This window comes from Asterias rubens, chromosome 22 (assembly GCF_902459465.1).
Source record: "Asterias rubens chromosome 22, eAstRub1.3, whole genome shotgun sequence".
Taxonomy (NCBI): Eukaryota; Metazoa; Echinodermata; class Asteroidea; order Forcipulatida; family Asteriidae; genus Asterias; species Asterias rubens.
The window spans coordinates 8,165,379-8,186,892 of record NC_047083.1 but is presented as its reverse complement, the minus strand read 5'-3'; the positions used below and the strand labels follow the sequence as shown (position 1 = coordinate 8,186,892).

Sequence of the window (21,514 nt, the reverse complement as noted above, 5' to 3'; positions counted from 1 at the left end):
AGAGATGGTTCTTGTGAGTGATTAAGCCGAGTAGGGCATATTTGTTGCACAGGCTGTAGGAAGCTGAGATGGTTTAGAATTAAATGGCCCAGTGACAAGGGGTAATAATGTTGCAGCGCTTTTAGATGCCCTTCGGGTATGAAAAGCGCTTTATAAAAGTAACTTATTATTATTATCATGAATCTAAGTCTTGCATTTCATGAACTAACTGAAACGTTCTAATGTGATGTCCTTAACCAAAAGCAAGCACAGGGGGGAGGGGGGGTTCATATGCTGTAGGAATAATTATTCATAACTGCCCAAAGCTTCGTAACTTGAATAACTCTATGTCTTTCATTTTCACATTGTCTTTGTTTCATTTCCACAAATTATGAATCCTGAAAACCAAAATATTAATAGGACAAACTATGTATAGAGCTTTTAAACACAGAAATTTGCTAAGTGTGGAAAAGTTTACCTAGCAGAAATGGTTACCGGTGAAAGTGCCATGTCTTGTATATTACTTGTAACTGGTTCCCGATAGAAAAGCGCTAATCGAATTCTGTGCTCAACAGCTCTCTAAAAGTGATATGATTGTGAAATATATTTGCGTGGATCTATTATTGGTAACCTGGTGTACTGATTTTAGTGTTATACGACCTACCCCCAAAGTTACAGTGAAATTAGAAACAAATAAGGTATGTTCTTTAATTTTAAGGGAAATTAATAATAAAAATGTTTATAATAATGTATTATTTTTTTCCTATTTTGATTTTTATTGTTATTACTGTGGATTTGGAATAGGGTCTGTAACAGCCAGAGACAAAACAAATAACCACAAATGTATTTTAGCAATTTCAATGGAGGTTTATTATAAATATTATTTCACAAAAATATGATTAAAAGTCATAAAGTCTGCCTCAGAATCCATCCAATTGTAGCGTTTTTTAATTTTTTTGTGGTTTGTGATCATTGTGTTTTGGTTTGTTCCCACCTGAATCCCCTTTAATGTGTAGTAAAATGCAGTGGATTGGAAGCCTTGCATTTTGAATTAAAGGCAGTGGACACTATTGGTAATTACTCAAAATAATTATTAGCATAAAACATTTCTTGGTGACCAGTAATGGGGAGAGGTTGGTGGTATAAAACATTGTGAGAAACAGCTCCCTCTGAAGTGCCATAGTTTTCGAGAAAGAAGTAATTTTCCACGAATTTGATTTCGAGACCTCAAGTTTAGAACTTGAGGTCTCGAAATCAACCATCTTAACGCACACAACTTTGTGTGACAAGGGTTATTTTTTCTTTCATTATTATCTCGCAACTTCGATGACCGATTGAGCTCAAATTTTCACAGGTTTGTTATTTTATGCATACGTTGAAATACACCAACTGTGAAGGCTAGTCTTTGACAATTACCAATAGTGTCCACTGCCTTTAAACACATCAACAATATTTTAAAACTTTGTCATGAATTTGGAAAAATAGGTCTAGGGTTAACCCTTGAGTTTTAGGGGGGCGGGTGGTGGTCAAAATTCATCGAAATATGAACAAAACTAGAAACATAAGTCTTTGAATATTATGTGTTTTTTTAAACAAAATTTAGTCATAAAAATACTCTAAAAATGCATAATTTCTGTGGGCGTACAAACATTTCTTTTTAAATTATCTCCAAAACCTGAAATAATTTATTGAACGCAGAGGGCGCTATCTTCAATTTATGCCAACTTTTTTCGACCTTGAGGGCGCTGTGTTCAAAAATCACATAATTATTGTTTTTACTCGAGAGAGGGCGCTGTGTTCCCGGAAGTTGCGCATGTGCAATGCATTGTCTTCGTATAAATGTCGTCTGCTCACGATGGTTGTTAAAATCAAAATGTTTTCATCACAAAACATCGGTAAGTAACGATTTGTTTGTTTAGTGTAATGGTTAGTTCATCTGGAAATAGCTGGTAGAATCTTGGTGTGTATCTAGATGCCGTGGGGCACAGGTAGCACCCCTTTTTAGTGGTTTAAAAGCTAAGACTTAATTGGTGAATTAGTTTGCACACGTTGGTTGGCATTTGATTTCGTGTACATTGCTACTGTTGCACTAGTATTTCTTTAAGTTTTAAATCTCTACGGACATAATGGACGGCCGGGACAGTCGCAATTGTGATAGCAAAGTCAAAGCTTAGCCCCAAACCTAGGGACCATCAGTAACGATCATACCAATACCAATACCATGGCGGAAGATACATGAAATAAATTAATAGCAAGTTATACAGCGTGGTCAGTAGTAAAACTTTATTCTATTGAAAGTTTTGTAATTGTAAACTGATCACAACATTTATTAAAACTTGTTTATTCATAAACTGAGGACAGTTTGTGATGTTGTTGATGTTGACTGAGTCGTAAGTGATTTCATTTGACACTTGGGTCACACTCACACTTTCCAATTATGTTGGAAGTGTACACCCCTAGCTATAGTGTCCACATTTTGGACAAGCAGTTAGCTTTCTAGGTGTTGACTCTTAGTACGTACTTTTGTGTACGCAACACGCACAACCAACAGCTCTCCGTCAATGACAAATGAAAGTCTTAGTTTACCTCATGATGGCACAATGAGTTTGATACATTCTTGACATCATAGTGCAAGGGTCAAGCTGCCTGGCTGGATTTCACAAAGAGTTAAAGACTATAGTCTTATCTCGAGTTAGGGCGAGTTACTCGCCCTAACTTAGGACTACAATCCTGGCCATATCTGGTTGGGCCCCCTTGCCCCCTTTTAATGTTGGTTCTGCGGGAGTTTGCCGCGTTCCCTTGAAGGAAATATCTAAACAAACAAACAATAATATCCGAATCTGAAAACAGTAACAATTAATAGCAAGTGAAACAATATGGTCAATACTTATAGCAGCCCGGGCACTTTGCTTATAAACGGATCTTATCAGTTCAATCACGGTGGAATGAAAAGTTGTTTAAAGGCAGTGGACACTATTGGTAATTGTCAAAGCCTAGCCTTCACAGTTGGTATACCTCAACACATGCATAAAATAACAAACCTGTGAAAATTTGAGCTCAATCGGTCATTGAAGTTGCGAGATGATAATGAAAGAAAAAATAACACAAAGTTGTGTGCGTTTAGATGGTTGATTTCGAGACCTCAAGTTTTAAATGTGAGGTCCCGAAATCAAATTTGTGGAAAATTACTTCTTTCTCGAAAACTATGGCACTTCAGAGGGAGCTGTTTCTCTCAACGTTTTATACCATCAACCTCTCCCCATTACTCGTCACCAAGAAAGGTTTTATGCCAATAATTATATTGAGTAATTACCAATAGTGTCCACTGCCTTTAAAATAAGAGAAGATTATGATTTGATGGATTCTTATATTTTTACTAAGCATTCCGTTTAACCATGTAAACAGTTTGTGTCCTTAATAATAATAACATGTAAGATCTCAAAACATTTTTTTTCCCCTCTCTAGGAACCCTTGAAGTAACGTCACTGTGTACAATTCTGGAAGAGACTGAACAACACGATTTAAGCCATCACAGACCATCAACAGATTTTCAACTGTGCACTCATTACTGCAAATACTGGTAAGTTACAACTTATTTCGCTTACTTTTCTTGTGATCAGTTTTGTTCACAGTGTGTTGACCGAGCTTTTCCAAGTCACGTTGCCCCTCAAAGTTCCTGAACTTGTTACTCCTCCATTCTACTAGTCTAAACCTCAAACACGCCCACAGATTTCTGTCAATCTTGATTTACCCCTTGTACTATTATTAGCCTTGTACTTCCATCCCAACCTCACCCCTTTCTGTCCATCTAGAACCGCCCCTTTCTGTCAATCTTGAACCGCCCCCAAGATATACCCCCTTCTACTATTAGCCTTACTTTTTTTACTTCCATCCCAACCTCCTCCCTTTTCTGTCCATCTTGAACGGCCCCCAAGATATACCCTCTCTACCATATTAGCCTTGTAGTTCCATCCCAACGCCCCCCTTTTCTTTCCATCTTGAACCGCCCCCAAGATATACCCCTTCTATGAGTCTTGTTCAATCCATTTCAACCTCCCCCTTTTCTGTGTTCGTGAAACACCCCCAAGATATACCCCTATATACTGATAGCCTTGTACTTTCATCCCAATCGCCCGGTTTTTTTTTAACCGCCCCCAAAAGTTACAGCTCTACTATTAGCCTTGTTGTTCCATCAGAACCTTCCACATTTTCTTTCCATCTTGAACTGCCCCCCAAAATGTATCCCCTTCTATTTATGCCTTGTACAATCCTCCCAAACCTCCCCCTTTCTTTCAATCTCGAACTTCCCCAAGATCTACCCTTCTTCTATTAATTAGCCTTGTACAATCTTGCCAACCTTCCCCCTTTTCTTTCCATCTTGAACCGCCCCCCCCCCCCCCATATATACCCCTTCTACTATTAGCCTTGTACTTCCATCCCAACCTCCCCTTCTCTTTCCATCTTGAACCGCCCCCAAGATACCCCTTCTACTATTAGCCTTGTATTTCCATCTCAACCTACCCTTTTCTTTCCATCTTGAACCGCCCCCAAGATACCCCTTCTACTATAATAGCATATTTCCATCCTAACCTCCCCCTTTTCTTTTCATCTTGAACTGCCCCCAAGATATACCCCTTCTACTAGTAGCTTTGTACAATTCCGTCCCAACCTCCCACTTTTCTTTCCATCTTGAACTGCACCCAATAATATACCCCTTCTACTATAAGCCTTGTACTTCCATCCCAACCTCCCCTTTTTCTGTCATTCTTGAACCGCCACCAAAATAAACCCTCTTCTACTATTATAGCCTTGTACTTCCATCCCAACCTCCCGCTTTTTATAAGAAAACATGTTTATCCTCCTGCGTTTTTGAAAAAAGGAAGGAGGGCCTTTCTACTTTTTTTTCAAAATAGCCGCCTGACACATTTTTTAAGACACCCAGGCTATTATCTCAAAATTTATTTTCCTCACTAAGGTTTGTTTATTGTTGCCGCCTTAAAATACATCCATCCCAATCCCCTCTTTTCTGTTCATCTTAAACCACCCCCAAGATTTACCCCTTCCAACCCCCCTTTCTTTCCACCTTGAACCGCCCCCAAGATATACCCCTTCTACTATTAGCCTATACAATCCATCCCAACCCCCTCTTTTCTGTCCATCTTGATCCGCCACAAGATGTACCCCCTTCCAACCCCCCTTTCTTTCCATCTTGAACCGCCCCCCGATATATACCCCTTCTACTATTAGCCTATACAATCCATCCCAACCCCCTCTTTTCTGTCCATCTTGAACCGCCCTAAGTTGTACCCCTTCCAACCCCCCATTCTGTCCATCTTGAACCGCCCCAAGATATACCCCTTCTACTATTGGCCTTATACAATCCATCCCAACCCCCTCTTTTCTGTCCATCTTGAACCGCACCCCCAAGATGTACCCCCTTCCAACTCCCCTTTCCGTTCATCTTGAACCGCCCCTAAGATGTACCCTCTTCCAACTTCCCTTCGTTTTATCTTGAACCGCCCCCAAGATATACCCCTTCTACTATTAGCCTTGTACTCCATCTTAACCCCCTCTTTTCTGTTCATCTAGAACCACCCCCAAGATGTACCCCCTTCCAACCTCCCCTTTTCCATCCATCTTGAACCGCCCCCAAGATATACCCCTTCTTTTATTAGCCTTGTACTTCCATCCCAACCTCCCCCTTTTCTTTCTTTCTTTCTTGAACCGCCCCAAAGATGTTCCCTGATTTTATTACCAACCTACATTTCCCACTTATTAAATAATGTTGTGAAACAAGTTAACAACTCAAAGGTTTCTGCTCAATTCCATTTTAGTTTTTTTATTTACTTTAATAATCAAAAGTGCTGTCACAAGAGCAAACACTTTCATAAAACAAACTTAAAAGGTACTGAAGTAAACCATTTACTTTAATAGACATTAGTTGGCTAAACTTGTGAACGATTCTACTTCAGAGACTATTGGTTTAAATTTAGCTGGTTTCTATTGGGATATGAAATTGTTATAACATTGTAGCCTATACAGATTAAAAACAGTATAATAAATAGACACTATTTGTTTGAACATAAAGGTTAAATTTAGATACAGACTGTCAAATTTGATCATTGGCTCTTATAATTCATACAATTTGTTATTCTTTTATTCCTGTGTACAGGTTCATTAAGATGATGAAGAGCAGCAGTTTCCTCACAGGAGATGCACCAGGGCTTTGATGAGAACACTTAGATTGCAGATTCATCATGACTTCAAACACGTCATCATCTCTCTACTACAAGCTTCTCGTACTTCAACTCTGTAAACTGTTCAATACTAGGATATTAAGGTAGGCTTTTTTTGTTTTGTTTATGAATTGTGAAAAGGTCTGTTTACAAATACACACTTTGACAGGGCTTCATCATCAAGATACTTAAATGGCCTTGACATACAAGTAAATTTGTCGGCAACTTTGAGTCGTCAAATGCTGCAGTGCACACAAACAAAACACTTTGATATCAAAGTACTTTTTTTCAAACATGGTTTTGAACACCAAACCCTACATGTAAAACCTCAGATGGAAATGTACTTTTCTTCTTGGGTATTGTCTGAAAGTGGTTGGCTATAAATTGCCCTGTGGGATATGGATCGTTTGCACCTATTGTAGTCCAGGCCCCAGGGGAAAGCCAGGGTCGTACAACAAATAAGTCCCCCTGCTCGGCAAGGCAGTAGCGGGGCGTGGCTTGGACTATCACCCCGATCCATCCCCGGCCATGTTCTCTGCTAGTCCCGGGTGCCCTACAATATTGTGCTTTAGACTCAAACACACTTCCTCTGAAAATGTTTTAAAATACAAATAAAGTGTGCAAAAAAGCAATGAGGTAAATTTGTTGAAGTCTTACATTTTGTAAACAGACCTTTACTATTAATCAGTCTTTTAATGTAGACTGTTGATGTAAGGTACATATTAATTGGTGCTGGCAGAAGAATATTTAAAGTAACTTGTGCCATTGCTGGCAAAGCGTACAACAACCAACTTATGAGCAGAAAGCACAAAACAAATTGCCATTTCCATATTTCTTGTACTAATGCTAAGCTGCAATACAAAGTGTTGCTGGAATTACTCATACTCAAGTATTGTGTCTTAACCGATCCTCTTGGCGAGTGTAACTTTCCTACAAAGACCAATAAATTTGGGGGTTGATTGAACTCTCCAGCTCAGCTTTTTCATAGCGGTGCCAATTCAAGATAATTGCTGAGGAGTTTCTGCCTGGAGTACTTCTCCTGAAGTCCTTCTGCCAGCACACATCTGTAAAATAATTGGGAAAACAATTAATTAGTATAGTGTAGTATACAATAATTAATCTATGTGATGCTTTCAAAAGTGGCTCACAGACAGGTATGGGTGTGTGGTGTAGCTTTGTCAAAGACCACATCAAGTTTGTCTAGATTTACACACCAACCCAGCTCAATCGTTTAAAATGTCAAAAAATTATTTTCAAGTCTAAGATTTTTTACCATTCACACTTTCACTTCAACGGCACTTCTTGAAAGAAAAAGTTGAAAGTGACGAACAATAGTATCAGTTGTTGGTATTAAAATTTGATTTTAGATTTTATCAAGTGTTAACCACAAGGGAAACTGGCAGTGTAAATAAACTGTAAATAATTTGTTGTTGAACAACAAGACAAACTGACTAGAGCAAAAGTACTTACGGATAAATTATGCCGGCACACAACCGAGTCATCCAGCCCTTTGTTATTAGCGGTCTCCCTCAAAATGTTTGCTTTGGGTGCCAGTTCTTGTTTCAACCTGAAATTATTTCAAATTATAAGACAATTAGTGTTTTTGATCACCAGTAAGCACGATCCTTATACACATTGCCTATTCTGTAACATTTATAAAGCAGAGAATGTATTGGTAAAAATTTGTATTTAAACTTTTAAACTAATTGATCACCAATGTCAAGTTGTTGTAACACCACTGGTTCTTTACAGAACAACCTTGTTATTGGATCAGAGTTTTACTTGTGACAATTCCAACTTCATTGTTTTGAGAAATCAGTCAACACACAAACATCCAACTTTGAATTTGAATGACCCAGAAACATATCAAGCTTATATTGATTGCGGCAATCAACACACAAGCAAGCCAATGATTTATTTCAGAGGGAATTAACTATCTGAAACTTAATACCCGTGAACTTTCATATTCAAAACGAATCAGTTTTGTTGTTGATGTTGATACATCGTTGATGTTTCTATTCACAAACGGTGGGTTCGAGTCCCGGTCAAGGCACTTGTTGATTTTGATTCATCCTTTGGATGGGGGACATTAAGCCCTTGGTTCTGTGTGTTGTGTAATGCATTCAAAAGAACTCAGCACATTATTGAAAAGAGACAGGGTTCGCTCCAATATTCCTGGTCTGATTGGCTGCATAATGGGTGTGTTCGATTAGTTTCCCTTTGTCGACCCTGTGGTGCTCACTCGGATGAGCCCCTGCTGACGAGAGCTAAACAAACCATCACTCGCCCATACACCGATGTGTGTTAGCACTGTATACTCAGTACTTTCCCGAGTCCTGCGAAAAAATATCACACGCATGTTACTCGGGTGGGATTCAAACCCACGACCCTTGCAATTCTAGAGCAGTGTCTTACCAACTAGACTACTGATGTTGCCTGGTAGCTAGAGGCAGTTTGAATCCTATGTTTTGGCAGCGGGTACCGCCACGATAGATAATAGATGTTCAATGGAATGATGTTAAAGCTATTTGAACTCACCGGGGACAAACTGGGATCGACCCAGGGAAGCTAAACGATCGCACCTATTGAATCACAGCACAATATTTAGGAATTGTCTCACACCTAAAGCTCCGCAAAAACCTAACAGGAAAATACTGAATGTTGGCACAGTTTGAGCATCACTGAGTGTTGGATATGAACGCTTTAGGGTAACCATTTAAAAACTTAGAGTGCCCTTTCATTTTTGTGTGTTTGCCTACATCATACGTGTACATGTAGAGATGAAAAGGTGCGATTAGTTTGTCATAGTTTGTGGCGTAACCAGAGGGGGCCCTCAAACAATCCCAAACATGAGACAAACTTGGGGACAATTGTCGTTAAAATGTCTGTTGCGGTGATAGATAATCAGCTCTCGCGTAACCATCTTGCAATCTGCTTTGCGAGAGACTACTGCACTCATCACTACTGCGTTTTTAATGACAAGTTCAAATGAAACTTCATTCTCTGAAATGATGTCTTTGCCCCACTTGCCACTAGGCCCCCCCTCCCTCCCCCAAACAACTTGTTAGAGTTTTAGATGCTCAAAGATCGTGTATGATGTATTTGTCCCCCACTTGCCACCCCCGGGCCTCCCTCCCTGCCCACACCACAAACGTTGTAACAACTTGGCTACTCAATATTGTTATGAATCTTGTAAATTACTCACAGTTAGAAGTCCTTTGGTAGAGTTATATATGCTCAAAGATCGTGTAAAATGATGTCTTTGCCCCAAGATGGTGTAACTGTAAAATGATGTCTTTGCCCCCACTTGCTACCCCTCCCCCTCCCTCCCCAGTCTCTGGTTACTCCACAAACGTTGTAAACAACTTGGCTACTTAATATTGTTATGAATCTTGTAAATTACTCACAGTTAGAGATCCTTTGGTAGAGTTTTAGATGCTCAAAGATCGTGTACTTTGTACTCAAATGCTCAGGACATGTTGTTTACATATGGCAACCGTCTATGTCTAGTTCCCAGTCTCTAAGAAGTGGTAATACAGGTAGTGATGGGTGTCTGACTATTTTTTCCTTTAATATTTACTGGGAAAATAATACGTGAATAAGTGTTCGTTTTCAGAGTTTTTTCGTTGAAAATGAGTTATTTTTGAATCACAATGTATGTAAACTGATTTAATTGTCTTAGGATTGGTAAAAAAAGGTACAAGAGTTGGAAATGATGTACGAAAATGCGTTAGGTGTACTGTATTGTTATTGTAAGTTGAACCGTCGTAGGCCTATACACATTGTTAAAGCCAATTAAGTTGCATTTAAAGGCCGTTTTTTGAGTTAAGTTGTACACTTTGGATGAATTTTGAAGAGGAAATGTTTGGATTGATGTAATACAACGGTGTAAGCAGTGTGAAGGTGTTTAGAAGTATTTTGGGGACGTTTTAGTGATGTAAAATCGTAATTCTTTTTCGATTTTCATGACTTTTGCACTTAGAATTTTTTTTTTTTTTCACCGATTTGCACCAAAATTAACGAGCGTACGTTTCAAGCGATTTTAAGAAAATGATTTACCAAAAATGCGTAAAAAATGTAAGTTTTTGGTAAAAAAAACTTTTCTAACAACTTTTTTCACCAAAATTAACGAGCATGCGTTTCAGGCGATTTTAAAATTTCAAATCACCGTTAAAAAAAAATTAACGGTGATTTTTTTTTTTTTTTTTTCCCAAAAATTTAATTTTATTGAAAAAATCTTGCCTCCCCCTTCCCCTCTCTCCCCGGTGCCGCCTCCCCCTCTCTCTCTGGTCCCGGTGTCGTCCCCTCCTCGTGGTGCCGCCTCCGTGTTGCCTCCTGCTGCTGCGTCTCCTCTCCGTGCGTCAAGACCTGTACATGTTCCTGTGGAAGAAACGTGGGTTATTTCTTTATTTCGCTTACCTCATGGTCCGTGCCGGGGCTCGAACCTCTCATCTTGTCCTCGCGAAACTGTAACCTTATCCACTAGGCCACAACGATGACTGTACAGATCATACATTTTTTGGAGTGATGAATATTACACAACCACTATTGCGTAGTATTATTACGGGAATAAATAATTAAATAGCCCCCTCTGTTGGTCAAAAATAAATTAATTAGCCCCCTCTGTTGGTCAAAATTGTCCAGTGTGTAATAAAAAAACTTGTTGCTCTTTTCTATGAGAAAAAAAACACGTTTTTACCAATCAGTTATTTTAAGGAGTCCAATTTAGTGTAAATAAAGTTTACCCTTTCAGAGCTTCTATAATTAAGCCCAAATATTTTAACCCACCATTTTGAAATTCAACTTAAAAATAAAGACGAAGAAAGAACACATGGCACAATTTCTTTTTAAATTCATACTCCCACATTTTTTATTGGAACATAATTTTATATAAATAATAATAATAATAATAATAATAATAATATAGATTAATAATAATAGTAGACACATTTTAATACAAATTATTTTTCAAAATAACACTCAAATAAATTAAGAGATAAAATTCACAAATAAAGTAGTACAGTAGGACAATCTATTAAACAAGGATGGCTGTATTGAGGCCAGAGATGATGAAAACACACAATCAAAGGGAAAGAAATAAAAATACTGTAAATTTAGATAGATTGTTGCCAATATATCTATCCTCTCGATAGAGTGTCCTGCCTTCAAATTACAAGTACTTAAATACTCAGATTTCTAATGCCAACATTACAGAAGTTTTTATTCTAGAATTTTAGTTTCTAAAAATAAGCATTATTTTCAGCATGTAAAAAATGTTACTTAATTTTAGAGCTAACAACCAAAATCAGCTATGCAGACCTTTCCATATATTTTTCAGACATGTTTCTTAAAAATCAGTGTTTTCAAACTAAATTTAAAAGACGATCTTGTTTATCCTGTAATCCTGTATCATACCTTTAAAGGCACTGGACACTATTGGTAATTGTCAAAGACCAGTCTTCTCACTTGGTGTATCTCAACATATGCATAAAATAACCCTTGTCACATGAAGTTGTGTGCTTTCTTCGGATGCTTGTTTTCGAGAACTCACGTGTGAGGTCCCGAAAGCAATTCAAATATTTTGCTGAGAAATTACTTCTTTCTCAAAAACTACAATACTCTTGAGGGAGCCGGTCCTCACAATGTTTCATACTATCAACAGCTCTCCACTGCTCATATCCAAGTCAGCTTCTATGCTAACAATTATTTTGAGTAATTACCAATAATGTCCAGTGCCTTTAAGATAAACAAAGTTTTTAACATAATTTGTTTTAGAGTCAAGTTATGCCCATCATTCAGTTTAAATCCTGTTAAAATTTCAACAAATATATAGTGGTCACACTCGAGCTAAACAAAACGATAGTTTTGCTTCCTGTTACATGTACACTAAAATAAATGTTTGATTTTTAAAGTGTCGAGTGAAATATAATCTTGTTTCCCAGCAATGTGAACAAAAGGGATTCAAAATGTAGGCAAGGTTTTTTTTTTTCAATAGTGCCCCAAAAAGAAAAAGAAAATCGAAAATGAACAGTTTGTTCACAGTTTGGCCAAACAAAAATATCACAAAGTTTCCTTTCACACTTAACTTGGGAAACAGGTGGGCAACATCTTTTGTCTAGTTGGGCTCAACAAAAATAGAGTTACATTTCCCATCACACTAAAAACAAAAGAAAATGTAGTGCAAATATGGGCAACATCTTTTGCCTTTCTTTTGTTGTAAGTTTGAGTGATTAAAAAAATAGGAAAGATTTTTGGTGGGCATCATGTTTTTCGCCAAACAAAAAAATAACCATGTTTATTTTTACACTGACAAGGTTGTTTTTTATTTTATTTATTTTCAGTTGAGCTTAAAGGCAGTGGACACTATTGGTAATAACTCAAAAAAAATAATTAGCATAAAACCTTTTATTGGTGGCGAGTAATGGGGAGAGGTTGTTAGTATAAAACATTGTGAGAAACGGCTGCCTCTTAAGTGCCATAGTTTTTCGAGAAAGAAGTAATAATCCACGATTTTGATTTCGAGACCTCAGTTTAGAACTTGAGGTCTCGAAATCGACCATCTAAATGCACACAACTTCGTGTGACAAGGGGGGGTTATTTTCTTTCATTATAATCTCGCAAGTTCTATGACCGATGGTGCTCAAATTTTCACAGGTTTGTTATTTTATACATATATGTTGAGATACACCAACTGTGAAGACTAGTGTTTGATAACTACCAATAGTGTCCAATGCCTTCAACAGAGATATAATCATGTTTCTTATCACACTGAATGTAGGTAACAGGAGGGCAACATTTGTTGTTATACTTAGGCCAAACAAAAATTAAGTTATGTTTTCCCACTGATGAAACATTGGTAGGTAAGGTAGTTATGGCCAAACAAAAATATAGTCATGTTTCCACTTGAAAAAGGAAAGGTACACCAGTTGGCAATGTCTTCTAGAATTGTTATCAAAGTTTGGCCAATCAAAAAGAAAGTCATGTTTTCCTTATATAAAGTAATGGGTAGGTGGATGGGCAAAATAGTTTCCTTTTCTTCATATTTTGGCCCAACACAAAAAGGGATTTTTCCAATTTTACATTATTTGAATAATTGGCCCAATACCAACAAAAACTTGTTCTTCATAACAGGTGGACAATTTTACAATGAAAAAATCAGGGAAGTACACAGGTGGGCACTGTTTTGTTTTTCTTCATTTTATTTGGCCAAACAAAATGATAGTCATGGGTAAAGTATCCTGTTACACTGAAAACAAGGCGATTACAGCAGTTCCAGAATAATTTGTTAGGTAATTTTAAAGTGGCAAAAAAATAGTTTTTCCCCGTAAATAAAAAAGGTCAAACAAATAACTGTTTGTCTTGTCTCCATATATTATTTGCCAAAATATTTTTTGGAAAAATGTCAGATTTACTGATGGTCCATCTGAGTTCATTTAGTTTTTGCAACCAGTTGCAATAATCAACAAATGACAATTAAATTTTATTTTTGCATAATATTTCCTACCAGCACTGTTTGAATGGGTAAAGCCTGCAGTGCCATAAAACCCTTGTAATTAGTCAGTGTACTAGGAAACATGATTATATTTTTGTTTGGCCAACCTATAATAGTTTTTTCTTACACCCTAAGTAATAATATTCCTTCCAATTTACAAAGTAGGTTTCTTACTCAGCCTTGATTTCCACACCCTTGACAGCATCAACGAAACCTTGATGGTTGTCCACTCAATCAAACTTGGAGTAGTATTTACCAATGAAGATGTCACCGAGGATCCAAAGAGCACCCAGGGGTTTAGGGAAGTCCATTCTGATGAATCCACTCACGCAAAGTGTCTGTCTCCCCTCTCGGTTTCCTAAAATGCAAGACGAGGAGAAGATCATTTACATCAGTTATACTCCAGAAGTTAACCCAAGAGGGTCAAAGTACAAAACAGCTCTTTTCAGAGCCAGTATGGGTAATCAAACAAATTGATCAAATCTCACCAACTAAATTTAATAGTTTCTTGGTTTCTTAGGTCCGCCCCCCCCAAAAAAAAAACATCCACCCCCCCCCCCAAGATATCCTGAAATGAAATGCCCCTATAACAAAATTAAATGAATAAAGGCTGCCCCTTAAACAAAACCCACAAATAATCTTCTGCCCCCTAAAACAAAAAATGTGAAAAAAAGGGGAAAAAATTCCGCCCCAAATAAAAGCACCAAACAACATAAAACAAAAGAAAAACATCCAGCCCCCATAAGAAAGCCCCCCAAAATGCCCCTAATTTTTTAATGCCCCCCTCAAACAGAACCCACAATCAAATTTAAAATACAATCTGCCCCCTAAAACAAAAAATAAAAATTTTAAAAGAAGTCTGCCCGAAAAAAAGAAAAAAACATTAAAAAAACACCCCCCCAAAGAGTAAGTCCCCCAAACAACCCCTAATCCACAAACAAATTTAAAACACAATCTGCCCCCCCCAAAAAAAGGTCAACCCCCTAAAAAAATTAGAAATTAAAAAAAGGGAAAAAAAATCCATCCCCTAAAAAAAATCCCCCCAGAAGATAAAGAAAAAGGGAAAAAAATGCCCCCACCCCCTCAAAGAAAAAGTTCCCCAAAACGCCCTCAATACTTTTTAAAATGAAAAATACAATCTGCCCACCCCCCCCCCAAAAAAAAAGGTCTGCCCCCCAAAAAAAAGTAAAGAAGAAAAAACAGGGAAAAATAACATCCGCCACCCCAAAGAAACAGTTCTTGAAATGCCCCTAAAAAAATTAAATGAAAAAAGGCTGCCCTCTAAAACAAAACCGACAAAACAAACATTCTGCCCCTTAAAATAAAAAATGTAAAAAAAAGGAAAACAATTCTGCCCCAAAATAAAAACACGCAAAAAAAACATAAAACAAAAGAAAAACATCCGCCCCCCCACCTCTAAGAAAAGGTCCCCAAAAAACGAATTTCTTTTTAATAATGCCCCCCTCAAACAGAACCCATAATTCAAATTTAAAATACAAACTGCCCCCTAAAATAAAAAAAATTAAAAAAGGAAAAAAAGTCGCCCCAAAAATAAGAACGAAACAAAAATAATGTATATGTCCGCCCCCCCCCCCCCTCAAAGAAAAATTCCCACTCTTAAAGAAAAAAGGTGTGACCCCTAAAATAACAAAACTGACAAAAAAAAGTCTCCCCCTAAAAAAGACAAAACGTGCCCTTAAAAAAAAAAAAAAAAACCCGCCCCCAAAAAAAACTCATTCGCCCCCCCCCCCAATTACTATGAGTAATTACCAAAAGTGTCCAGTGCCTGTCAAGTTCTAGTGCTCCGGTAAGTAGCACTCTTGTCTAAATCTACCTAGTGTCCTGAAAGTCTCCATTGAACTTACCTTTACTTTGACGAGATTGACAAGAGGTGCAGCTCCCATCAAGATTAGAAATCTATTCCTCGTCGACTGTTGGCCAAAACAGAGGTTCCTGGGTCGAAGATTGCTTGGCAACCACCATCGTAGAATTTTCCTAGTGGAGATTTTCTCTGCACGGCAGTAGACCCTGAAATGGTAAGAAAAATACAAACTTTGACTCCACATTGGGGTAGGGGCTGCAAACTATCAGCATTAATAATGTTCGGTTAAATTTACAATAAAACATTTCTGACATGAACTTGAAGAAGAAATAAGCTACTTAGGGGCTATTCGGAATAGTCAATGTTGAAAAACAGTTAACCATTACATTGAAAAAAAAACAGGCAAGTTAACAGGTGGGCAACATTTTTTATATATATTTTTTTTGGCGCAATAAAGATAGTCATGATTCGAAAACACTGAAAAATTGTAGGTAGGTTGGTGGGCGACATTTTCACAGTTGGGCCAAACAAAGAGGTAACCACGTTTCTTATAATTACACCAAGGCCAAACAAAATAAATGTTCTGTTTATGGTTATCCAACCTACCCAAGATTTACATCTTGAACTCCTCATTACCCTTAACTTTTTATTTGTCCTTAAATATTATAACAAAAATAGTGATCATTTTCATTAAACTGGATCGTCACCATGCACGATAAAAGAGCTATTTCACAGGTGTGGCTCAAGCATGACCTTCAGCAGTCAATACTTGGTTTATTTAAACCATTTAAACGCGTATTGACTGATATGTGTAAACACCGAGTGTGCCATATCTTAAGTACTGCGTTTTAGTCACAGGCAGGATTCAAATCTCATGACCTTTCAAATTCATACAAAAATTACTTTTCAAAGTCATCTAACATTGACATCTCACAGTGTGAAACGTTACTGTTGTGATTACCCCATTCTAACTTTCTTTATGAATCAGTGGACCCAACCTTCTACTGTATACATTGCACCTATGGTGGGGTAAAAATCTGAGCCTATAACTTGAAACACACATTTGAAGTGTCTACTGCACATGACAGACTTTTCTATATTGGTGAGCATAATTAATTAAATCCTGCCCATTCTAGTTGTTCAAATAAGCATCCATTAATACACATGAGGGTGACTACCTTGTTCCCAACAGTACCTGATCATCAGACTCTTGAACGTGGACTAAACATTGTGGGGACGAGCGTGCTACCTCTTGCATAATACAGCCCCAAACAACTGCTGAGATTGATTGTTAAATGCATTGTACATTTTGTTGTGTCCGTTTTTCTTTTGATTTGAGTTTGGTTTCTTGCGGATGGGAAAGTGACTTTCTAGGTTTAGAAATAGCTCTCAATTCGTTTCCTGCAAGATCGTCTCGATTAGGAATGGCAATGCGATACTTCATCGAAACAATGATTTAAACTTATTGTTTTTGACCGAATCACTGATTACACACAAAATAAAATCACCCAAAAAAAATTCTACCCACCCTAATTTGAGATGGCATGTATTTAGAAATTAACATGATTTTGTTTGGCCTAATTCAATAGTTTGGCACCGGAAAAAAAGAAGACATGGGTTCCATTTATACCAAGGCTAAGACCAGGCTAAACAGTGGGTGGCATCTGTGGCCTTTGTGTTATTCCACTTCCAGGCCTATAAAAATGATCTCAAGCTTACCAGGTCCATCTTTCACAAGTTTAGGTTTGGTGAGTCCATTGTACTCTCTCAGTCTTAGTCTCTCCGAAGCATTACAGGTCAGATAAGCTCTGGATGGATCTGTTCGTAGATGCTCTCCTTGATCATGTTGAAGGTCATAGCAACCCCTTTAAACACAATAACATTATAAACTTGATTAAGTCATAAACATTTAAGTTATAAGACTATTGTGCCACAAGTGAGACTGACCTGGTTCCTTGAATCAGGATTCGTGGTATCCAAAGTTTTATAAAGGGAAATAAAGTCTAAAAATTAATGGTCAATGGCAGTGTTCCTCATCATCATGAATGTACATTATGCCTCCAAACAGTAACGGCGCATGTTCAGTTTAGCATTGCCCCACTTGTGTCGGCACTTTTCAGAGTTTGCTACACAAATAAGGATTCAGAGTTGGCTACACGAACAAGTATGTAGGGTTCACCAGTTAAGCAGTGCTGCTGGAGTAATTATTTTGCTTGGGATTTTATATGAGTACACAAATTCAAACCGGGGACCTTTAACAAGAGGACAAAAGAGTCCCTGGTTCGGGAAAGGTCCACAATTGGAAAACGTGTACAAAACCAATGGGAGCTGTTGCAAAAAAGAATAAATTAACAATAGGGACAAAGGTTTATCGCGGTTCAGAACCGCAATGCGCAATGGGTGTACACACGACATGCGCACGCATGGTCTTTATCTCTCTGTGGGTTCAACAGTGCTCTCTCTTGTCATTTTGCTATTCGCGATAAACCTTTGCGATAAACCTTATATAAGGTTTATCGCATCTGCGATGCGACATACATTTTGAGTTTTGACAGTACGTCCGTCCGTTCATTCAAATCGCGAACAGCAGAATATCAAGAGAGGCATGACAAGGTACACCGCAGTATCAAACGCCCTATCTGCCTACCCATAATGCAATGCGGTTCTGTATACCGATAAACTTTATGGAAGAGGTACAGGGACGGTGGCATGCGTATACAACTTTCACAAGCTGGTGTGTGTTTATCGTAGGGCCTATATGTCATGTGTCGGGAGGAAGTTAAGTTGATTCAAAAGAGGGCACTCGTCTATGGACTATTATGATCACTGTTTAGGCACGCTTTAGGCAGGCAAAATTTGCACAAAATTGTGACGATGACTATTAAGTCGTGAGTGAGTCGTCTAGGGGGGGGGGGGGGAGACGATCTCCGGGGGGGGGGGGCACAAACAAAGTCAATCCTGGACTGGAGTCCGTCCACACCGGCACCTTGAGTCCAGTTGTAAAGGCAACACACAAATGTACTGTTATGACTCATAAGTGTCATAGTGGAAATGTATGCGGAAATTTAGACCACAAGCATGATAAGGAAGAACATTTTAAGGGGTTTAAATAAGTCAAGAAGAACGTTCGATTGACCCTGCGATGCGACATAAAAACACATACATTTTGACAGTACGTACGTCCGTCCGTTCATTCAAGTTCAACATGTTCAATTGAATGCAAAATGTTCAAACAAAACTTACTCAATAAGAGGGCCCCTCATAATGCCCAGTTGCCATCAATTTGCACTCACTATCCGGCTGCATGTTCTCTGTGATTTGATGTGAATTCCCATGGTGACTTTCGCATTCGCAGACGGTGGATAACAACAAATGGATTGATAAAACCATCCAAACAACGGCAACGCACATCAACAAACAACATTATTTCGTTGCAGACGTCAATTTTCTAAGCTGTAGTCTGGTGCCCATTCGTACTTGTGGTAAAAGAATAGTTGAGCCTAGGGACCATACTATTGTGACAAAATCTCAAATGAGGGCGCTATTAAAATTATTATTGGCGAAAGTTTTCAGATGACCTGTCAGAAATTAAAACCACAATTCTAACTGTAAAAAAATATCCATGCTTTTGAACAAAAAATGCAAAAACCTATGAATTCATCATCAATTTTAAAGGTTGGGTATTTCAAATTATAATAATGTGTTTCAATTGAAGAAGACTTTTCATAGTGGTGCATTTTGAATGCGCCCCGAGATGGAGATCAAGTTTATCGCGAAATAATGTTGTGTGGAACTGGCCTTTGTTTTTTTGTTATTATTTACATTTTAATTTTCCTGATGGTCACTAAAATGGCCGCCATAACATAATAGACCTTGCTATTGCAACGGGGTTTACCAACCGAGGGCTGGGAAAACTGCCATAATGGCTCACCACTCTACTATTGATTTCGTAAAGAAATTACATGCAAACCTTTGAAATGAGGGAGCCCCTTGTCTTTTTGCTATTATTTTTCCATTAATTTTTGTTTTACATGTTTTTCAAGATGGTCACCTTTGCATATAGTTGAGCCCTACTAGGGGCTTTCTTTCCCTTTTTTGAAGTAATCCTCCGATAGGGAACGTGTGAATGATGTGTTAATAACGTGTTAATAGAATGGTCTCACCTCGAGTCAGGAATTGAAGTGCCACATTACAAAACTCTTCCTCAGAAAGAGGAGTTTTCCCTGGGCCCTCCCGCCTCCGCCCGCTGGTCACTCACGTCCCCTGGGGGGGGGGGGGGGGGAGGGGGGGAGGTAGTAGGCCTAACAGTAAGACAAAAACAGCAACAAACAAGCCTACACAACAAATACAGCTAAACACACGGTAGATCTTACAACGAAATAAATACTTTCTGTATTATTTTTTGTAGAATATCAGTTTAATTTTTCCCTTTTTTCATGATTATTAAATTAAAAATAAATTACATCATTAAGATAAATCACTTTGTCTGGCAGATTTATAATAATACGATTATTTTATGTGTAGTCATATAATCTCTTGCCCCATCTTTACATGTATTCATGGGTACAACTCTGCTTGCATAAAAAACAACTCATACGATCCACGCGTTTGCCGCTAGTTGTACTCGACTCGTGGACGCCGCCATGACAGCTACCGGAGGGTAACGGATGAATCAATACGGCACTAAAAATGGACTACTTTCGCTTGCTGTGCGCAGGCATCGCATGACGTAATGCAACCGTATTTGGTCATTCGGAAAACTGAACACAGCGGAAAGTTGAAACCGCGTCACCGGCGTTGTACGACCTTACAAAAAAAATGGCGGAAAACTATTGCATAGAACTTCAAGAATAGTGTCATAGAACTTTAGATACGAATACGAAGGTCACGGTGTCCCAGGAGATTGTGTCCGCTGGAGATTCTGTGTTCCCCATAGTTATGGGAAATTAATATTGGCTGGAGGGAAATGGTTCAAAAGAGGGCGCTATCAGAAGCAATTTGTACACAGTTCGTCATTGGAGGGACAGAATCTCCTACCACACCGACCATTGACACTTGTTCAGTCGACTAATCAACATATTATTGAGTTTATGACACAGATTATGTCATACTACATCAGTGTAGCATATTGCCTGCAGGAAATCCCATTGAATAATACTGCTAGTTTTAAAACAATGTTGAATTATCTAATAAACATAAATCTGTATGGTAAATAATCTTTGATTTACAATAGCTATATATACAGCACATTAAAGTCATTATACCCATTCACGAAGAGAATTAGAACATAAGTGATGATTATCAAACTACTTAAAGCCATTGGACACTAACCTTCGGAACAGAAAACAAAATAACAGTTCACAGATTTACAAATAACTTTGCAGGGTTTGCAGAAGGTAATGGTGAAAGACTTCTCTTGAAATATTATTCCATGAAATGCTTTACTTTTTGAGAAAACATTAAAACAATTATCAATTCTCGATATCGAGAATTACGGATTTATTTTAAACACATGTCATGACACGGCGAAACGTGCGGAAACAAGGGTGGGTTTTCCCGTTATTTCTCACAGCTCCGATGACCGATTGAGCCTAAATTTTCACAGGTTTGTAACTTTATATAATTATAAGTTGTGATACACGAAGTGTGGGCGTTTGGACAACACTGTTTACCGAAAGTGTCCAATGGCTTTAATTATTAGATAACTAAAACAATGGTACAACTACAACATAAAAATGACAATATCAGTACTTCGTAAACAAAAACTGAGTTCATAATAATTTAGTTGAGTGCCAAAAATAAAGGCACTGGTAACCTTTGGTATGTGTCAAAGATCAATGGGTCTATTCTCACTTGGTGTTTCCCAACATATGATAATAAATCTGTGACAAATTGGGACTCAATTTGAGCATCGAAGTCGCAAGAGAATAATAAAAGACACCATTGTTACACAATGGGAGACTTTTGGGACGCTTGGTGGCAGCA

At 38.0% G+C, this 21,514-nt stretch overlaps 2 long non-coding RNA genes across 2 annotated transcripts; one reads left to right on the top strand and one right to left on the bottom strand.

Moving 5' to 3' along the window:
* The first annotated feature begins 1,789 nt into the window (after positions 1-1,789).
* Positions 1,790-6,230, top strand: LOC117305362. The gene is made up of 3 exons (XR_004520671.1): positions 1,790-1,874; positions 3,445-3,559; positions 6,152-6,230. It is a non-coding gene; the product is annotated as an uncharacterized LOC117305362 (long non-coding RNA).
* LOC117305361 lies at positions 5,804-10,369 on the bottom strand. Its single transcript, XR_004520670.1, has 3 exons — positions 9,623-10,369; positions 7,686-7,782; positions 5,804-7,279 (listed from the first exon to the last, which is right to left on the bottom strand). It is a non-coding gene; the product is annotated as an uncharacterized LOC117305361 (long non-coding RNA).
* Positions 10,370-21,514: the final 11,145 nt, after the last annotated feature.